Source organism: Triticum aestivum, chromosome 7A (genome assembly GCF_018294505.1).
Source record: "Triticum aestivum cultivar Chinese Spring chromosome 7A, IWGSC CS RefSeq v2.1, whole genome shotgun sequence".
Lineage (NCBI taxonomy): Eukaryota > Viridiplantae > Streptophyta > Magnoliopsida > Poales > Poaceae > Triticum > Triticum aestivum.
The window spans coordinates 219,795,826-219,803,634 of NC_057812.1; the positions used below are offsets into that span (position 1 = coordinate 219,795,826).

Here is a 7,809-nt window from a genome sequence, read left to right on the forward strand (position 1 = left end):
AACAAGGTACTTACCTGCAGCTAAGTCAAACAAGGAAGGAGCAGGCAAAGTAATAGTCTCAGGGTGATTTTTATCAAATATCAGCTTCTACTTAAGCATCTTTTCCTTATTCTTAACGATAAGATCATGTGCTACCATACTCTTATAGTCTAGAAAAATAGGAGGCAGCAACTTGTCTTCCTTCTCATAATGTCTAATAGGTATGTTAAAATGTGCAGCGAGGCGCGAGGCGAAGATACCTCCCAAGATGGGGCCCTTAGTATGGTTAAGATTTAACCGTTTTGCAACAATAGCGCCCATACTAAATGTGTCATCACGGAACAAGGCATGGCACAAAATAACAATATCAGGGGCACTAAGGTTGCCACAGTTTCTGCGACCAATTAAGCATCTAATAGCAAATATTGCAAAGTAGCGTAAAACAGGAAAATGAATGCTAGTAATTCTTGCATCGGAAACCTTCCGCGTTTCCCCTACAGCAATTGTATCAATAAACCCTTCCACATCATCACGATGTGGTTCCTCTACACTGCCCTCAAAAGGGATCAAACACACCCGACAAAAATCATGAAGTGACATCTCCTTATGCTCATCATATAAATAAAATTCCACCGTAGGTGGTGAGCTCCTAGCATGGAATGAAAGTTTTGCACAAAGATATTGGTGAGTAAGAGATACTATTCGTGTTGGTCGTGGAGGAAGGCGGTGAGGCCTGCATTCTCAGCCAACTCATAGAAATCATCATAAATCCCAGCTGCTCTCAAGAAATCATCACAAGGCCATTCACACGGCCGAACCTCCGCGGTGCGAGGGATATTATACTTGGGCTTCTTGTTCTCTTCACTTTGTTTATCCTTCGAGCTTCGGCTCGATGAGCCCCTCAAAAATCTCTTCATTTTTTTCTGAAATTTTCTGAAATTTTTAGCAACTCAAAATAAAAGTGAACCAAACTCAACAAAATTGATAGAAACTACTCCTACAAGTGCCTAGAGGCAATATCATGCATTAAAACTACTTTTGACCAAATAAATTTGACATGCAAGCTCAAGAACAGGGTCACCTAAGCAGCAAAAATTTCCAATGAATAAAGCACTAGAACAAAAACTAATTGGACCATTGGAGGAGTCACATACCAAAGAACAATCCTCCAAAGCAGTTTTGTGAATGGAGCTTTGAGCTAGGAGATCGAAAATGGCAACAAGACGAGCTAGAACTCGTGCTTGAGCTGGTTGGTGATTTTTTTGGGAGGAAGAAGGAGTGTGTGGTGGCTGGAATAAGTGGAGGGGAGCCACCATGGGCCCACGAGGCAGGGGGCGCCCAGGGGGGTGGGTGCGCCCTAGACCCTCGTGGCTAGGTGCTTGCTCCCCCTGCTGTGTTCTCACTGCCAGATATTCTCAAATATTCTAGAAAAAATCATATTTAAATTTCAGGGCATTTGGAGAACTTTTATTTTCAGAAAACAGATAGAAAATACTATTTTTGCTTTATTTAATATAAATAACAGAAAGTAAAAAGAGGGTACACAGAGTTGTGCCTTCTAAATCCATCCATCTCATGCTCATCAAAAGGAATCCACTAACAAGGTTGATCAGGTCTTGTTAACAAACTCATTTCGAATAACATGAAACCGGAGAATTTTCGAATAACACTAGGTTACCCCAACGGGGATATGCACATCCCCAACAATAAGAATATCGTATTTCTTCTTGACAGTAGGAAGAGGAAATTCATAACCTCCAATAGTGATTGTTGAAAATTTTCCAATAGAATTAATATTGTGGACTTGAGGTTGTTTCCTCGAAAAGTGTACCGTATGCTCATTACCATTAACATGAAAAGTGACATTGCCTTTGGTGCAATCAATAACAGCCCCTGCAATATTCAAAAAGGGTCTTCCAAGAATAATAGACATACTATCATCCTCGGGAATATCAAGAATAACAAAGTTTGTTAAAATAGTAACGTTTGCAACCACAACAGGCACATCCTCACAAATACCGACAGGTATAGCAGTTGATTTGTCAGCCATTTGGAAAGATATTTTAGTAGGTGTCAACTTATTCAAATCAAGTCTACGATATAAAGAGAGATGCATAACACTAACACCAGCTCCAAGATCACATAAAGCAGTTTTAACATAGTTTATTTTAATGGAGCATGGTATAGTTGGTACTCCTGGATCTCCAAGTTTCTTTGGTATTCCACCCTTAAAAGTATAATTAGCAAGCACTAGTCGCCAACCCGTGCATTCGCACGGCTATCATATTATGAATATTTACTTTGTATATGTTTAGTTAACAATATTATTATATATTATTAGTTCTTGATGGCTTTGCATTTACTAAATAGTTTTATTGCAGGGCAAACATAAATAAATATCATATGTTATTGCAGGCATGTCACAATTTTCCATGTACCTATATATTACAGTACACATACAAAGGAATTATAGCCATTCGCTAATGTAAGTATACTTTTTAGAAGCTTTAGAAAAAGGTCTTGATTTATTTCGCATTTGTAAAAATTGCATGAAACATGAGTGAATAATTTCAAATGTGGTTGACTCTAGGATATACAAAATGCTAACTTTGTGTGTTTGGAGAGTATTAGGATTTTGTTTATCATGGGAAGATTACTTGCTATTTTCCGTGGGGTTTTGAAAGCCTCTCGAAGGTCTTACTACCGCTAGTCCATCCCTTATTTCCGTGGACAAAAAAATTGAATCTGTAAGTGTTATCTGCATTCTCCCTATATTGATGCCATATATTTGTATTCTAGTTTTGTGGTTTTAGGCATGTAAATTACAGATTGTACATACAAAATGAGTCTTTGTGTTTCCTCAATGCTAAGAGTTCCTATCACGAATATGCACTATACCAGTAAAATTCATGCAAACCAAGAAATGAAAAGAGAAATGTGAGATCAGCATACAGTGCCTACAGACTGCATCAAGTTTATGTGTTTGAAGGAAGGCCATGAAATGAAAAGTGGTAAAATGTGGAATGAGAAATAGTTATCTGACATAAAATTTCTTTCTCCCGCTATCAATATCTTTCAGGAGGATATCCATATGAGGAATAAATCAATTATTTGTAGTAACAAAGAACTTCTTATAGGACTAAAAGTGCGCAAAGAAATGGAATCTATAAATAGTTCAAGTCTAGCATTCTATGAATGTAGCGGACCAACTAATCTAACAAAATTTAGGAACAGTACAACGATTGTTTTTAACAACTGAACTAATATTCTCTCCACACATGCATTCTGGTATCTTATGAAACTAATGATGCATAAACATTGAGAACCAATGTTGGTCGATACTAAGTGAAAGGGCATAACCTCTTCAGATCGAACTGAAATTTAAATTAAGTTTAATGACATTTTGGGGTGGAAACAAAAGAGCTACATATGCAATCACGATTACAATATAATTGCTGCACTGTTTGGCCGCGTCAAGATGCTGTTATGTAAAAAATATAACACTTTTAGATGAAGAAAAAAGTGTTTAGGCGAGTGCTATTAAGAGGTAGGTATCAATGTTCAGAAAATCTTTAACTAAAGAAGAACAACACGGTGAACAAACAATAGTGCAGTCCACTGTTATACTTGATATGCTGCTACTGTTAACCATACCCGTAGCAAAAAACTTGATTTCCTCTCATGTTAAGCATAATTTTAGTTCACAATTTCGAATGCGCTTACCAATGTAAGGTTGTTATATTTGGACCTAAACCAAAGTCAAATCAAATTCAGTTACCTTTCTATGGTTCATGTCATACTTATAAATGATTTGATTGGCTGTAGAGTATATATGCTCCAATTTTCACCACCGAGATACCAAATTGACCACAAACCGATGGTTTGTAGTGCAGGGTGCTAGATGCTGACTCCAGGTTTCCTGTCGAACAACGGCTATTTTCTCATTTATTTCATTGCAACAGTAAAACTACATCATGTTAGACCATCTCTAATATGTAGAGTGCTTGTATATAGGTGCTTAAATGCCAATATGAAAAAACCAGCTACATACACTAAGGGTCCGACGCAAAGAACTATTCAATAGGCGCTTATATAACTTGAAAAAAACTAAGAGACAACCTAATCATCTGTCTGCGGCAATCCAAATAACATAAGCGTTTAGTTCCAGAAAACGTTATCTCTAAGCTGTAATTGAAATAGAACCCATCTAGCTAGAGCTAGTCGCTTGCCATGCGAGCGAATCGGTTGAAGCTCCTGATTTTTTATACAAAAAACTATTAGTTCTGGAAGACCTACTGACAGCACACATGATCAAATTTCCCTCCTAGTGAGGACAGCCTGCACGTAAATTCTTCTGCAGAGGAAATCAACTCAAAGAAATTGCATGAAACATAGGATTCTTATCCAATCGGGCATGATTATAGTATTATACCCCTTAACCGCCATGACCAAATCAGGGGGCGTGGGGAAGAGGATGCTTGCACCGAGGTAGTGATCCCCAAGACAGAATCTGCTCAATATTGGACTGGCTATCCTGCTGCTCCTTTCTGTCCTTTCTACCCCGCGGCATGGAGATCCAAATTAATACCATGGATATCTGTTCATGTGCCTTATGAGATACCTTGCAACTTACAAAACAACCAACTGTAGCTAGGCATGACACCAAAGAACTGACTCTTTTTCATCTAAGTCAAGGCCAAGACACGGTCAGAACAACCTTGGTAGCAAAGCAATAACATTTGTTAGATATAAAATTTGATAGGTTTACACCTAGAACTTGATAAGAGATAGATGATGAAGAGAAGCACGAACCTGGGAACCATGAAAAGGGGACCAAACCACTAACTATTTAGGAGTAGAACGTGAGAAGGTATCATATCCATGCATAACAGGGGAAAATGAACTGACCTTTCTACTGTTTTCTCATGTAAGTTGGCACGAAATAAAACTAAAATGTAAACCCATAATTCTGGACATGCCGATGTCGTATCCACAGAACTATGGACTTACCTGCACCAAATTTGTAGCAGAAAATTTGAGAGATGAGGGTCTATAATAAAACAATGGCCAGTACACAAATTTTTTAACCTGCATACAACACAAAAGGTAATGGTACTTAATCAGTACACCGAATCTATACAATAATTTACTTGCAGAATAAATCTGCATAACATATAGCATGTATAGAAAAGATATCGATATGCGCAACAGTACCTACTGTTGGATAATATACTATGTATTTCACCATATCCTAAATTAAATTCAGGACCTTGTGCATTGATTCAAAGGATATATTCGTTGCTTATATATATATATTTATATATATATAATTTTTTACATGTAAAAGTATAAATCACGGGAATCATCTGAAAAGAAAATAACACATGTGTAGCAATTTCTCTAAACATTATCTTAAACACATGGCGAGCACGTCCAACAGGTAAACGACTAAACGGAGGAGGGATGATTTGAACCGGCCAGAGAAAAGGTTACTTTACAAACATTTATTCCACTCTGCTGAGAGTAGTAACACATGTAGACAATGATCGATTTGGTCCTTGTTATGTTATTGATGGCAAATTCATGCTGCTGCTTGCAAGGAACATGCATGGCGGGTGTCTTGTTGTGGTTGCAGGCCACCCTGACCTTTAAGTAGCAGCAGTCTCACACCTTCTTGACCAACCTTCATGACACATGCAACTGCAATAGAACACTCACAGAGATGACATGAGATAACAGAAAAAAGCAATCAACAGTACAAACCTCGTAGAAGAGATTGAAGCACGCCACCTACCACTTCCTTGCTGATCTTCATGGTCTTCTCCTGTAGCGTGCTGATGTTCTTGATGCCACACTTCACGGTCTATTGTATGCCTAGTTGAGAGATCGTAATAGAACATTGGAGTCGCGGAGAGGTTGTCCTCAACAAGTACGTGGCCATGGTTGTTCCGGCTGGGGCATTGAGAGGTACACACTAAGCAGCTCGGATTATGGCGTAGGCATCGGCCCGGCTCAAGTGCCTTATAGCGGATGGAAATAAATCAGGCTATATCATCTGTCATCCTCATCAGCCTTACATAGTCACCACAAATCCAAGTTTACGTGGACACGCACTTTCCATAAATCAGCCTTTCAAAATTGCAGAGCTAGCACCAACCTTGTGGAGAGTATTAGAGATAAATTTTAGGAGTAGAAATTATCCAAATCAGGAAATTCAAGGATACCGAGTTACTTGCGTGCTAACTGGATGCAGGGATGATCAACACAATCTGCTTGAAACTATTGTGGTACATGGTACACCTCCTCCGATGCATCAACCATATTGGACAGATTCCATCCTGAGAATATATATTGGATTACTGCATGGCCAGAAGTTAAAATCTGAATCACAGGCAGCAGTGGATAATGGATCGAACCATATACCTAACAATAGTAGAGGTAGTAGAGGATGGATTGGATCATGTCGTAGTGTCATACCTAGTTATTTCAGATCGATTCCAGCATGGATGAAAGACCGAAGGGAGAAACGTCCCAAAGATAAGACTCGTCAAGAAAGAGGATTAGGAAGAGCGGCAATTGGGGGTGCTGGATGCTGCTGCGGTTGGGAACCGCGGCGTCTGAAGGAGACCTACGGGAGCGATGGCCTGATCCGTTTTTCATGTGGGGAGGAAGAGAGACATTAGATTTTTTTTGAGGCAAAGAGAGACCTGAGATAGAAAGAGAGACGTGAGAGATTGAGAGATTGAGAGACTATGTGCGTAAGAGTTTTGGGCTTCAAAGATGTTGGGCTTTGTAGTGTATTTATTTTTGGACGTACTAATCTCGCTGAAAGGTTTGTCATTTTTTTAACAAAAGTTAATCTACACCGTAATAACTTGGTCCCATCTCAGATCTACGGCTCGTAATTTCTAATTAACGGTGCAATTTCTAGGAAGTCTGTAATTAGTATAGGTATAGATGGTGGAAATTTCAGCTTCTGATATTTTTCTTTTATTAGTAACAATTTCCTTCATATATTTAGCATAAGGATTCATTCTAAGCATATCAGTCAAACACATATGCAAAAAGATAGGTCTAATCATTTCAGCAAAGCGCTCAAAATCCTCATCATCCTTTTTCTTGGATGGTTTAGGAGGAAAAGGCATGGGTTTCTGAACCCATGGTTCTCTTTCTTTACTGTGCTTTCTAGCAACAAAGTCTCTCTTATCATAACGTTGATTCTTTGATCGTGGGTTATCAAGATCAACAGCAGGTTCAGTTTCTACATCATTATCATTAGTAGGTTGAACATCAACATGAACATCATCATTAACATTATCACTAGGTTCATGTTCATTACCAGATTGTGTTTCAGCATCAGAAATAGAAATATCATTGGGATTCTCAGGTGTGTCAATAACAGGTTCACTAGAAGCATGCAAAGTCTATCATTTTTCTTTTTCTTCCTTTTAGAAGGACTAGGTGCATAAATATTAATTCTCTGGGAATCTTGCTCAATTCTCTTAGGATGACCCTCGGGATACAAAGGTTCCTGAGTCACTTTACCTCCTCTAGTTGCAACTCTAACAGCAAAGTCATTATTTTTACTATTCAATTCATTGAGCAAATCATTCTGAGCTTCAAGTACTTGTTCTACTTGAGTGGTAACCATAGAAGCATGTTTACTATTAAGTTTAAGTTCACCTTTAACATTAGCCATATAATCACTCAAGTGTTCAATCATATAAGCATTATGTTTCAATTGTCTACCCACATAAGCATTGAAGTTTTCTTATTTAACAATAAAATTATCAAACTCATCTAAGCACTTGCTAGCAGACTTATTATGAG

General features: G+C 38.2%; 1 long non-coding RNA gene across 3 annotated transcripts; it reads right to left on the bottom strand.

Annotated features, from left to right (window-relative positions):
• Window positions 1-2,034: 2,034 nt before the first annotated feature.
• LOC123154798 (uncharacterized) lies at window positions 2,035-6,680 on the bottom strand. Of its 3 annotated transcripts, XR_006477065.1 has the most exons (4): window positions 6,457-6,656; window positions 5,774-6,338; window positions 5,482-5,679; window positions 2,035-5,067 (listed from the first exon to the last, which is right to left on the bottom strand). It is a non-coding gene; the product is annotated as an uncharacterized lncRNA (long non-coding RNA). The 3 variants fall into 3 exon arrangements; XR_006477064.1 differs by lacking the exon at window positions 2,035-5,067 and having other exon boundaries at window positions 5,354-5,679; window positions 5,774-6,317; window positions 6,457-6,680; XR_006477063.1 differs by lacking the exon at window positions 2,035-5,067 and having other exon boundaries at window positions 5,354-5,679; window positions 6,457-6,655.
• Window positions 6,681-7,809: the final 1,129 nt, after the last annotated feature.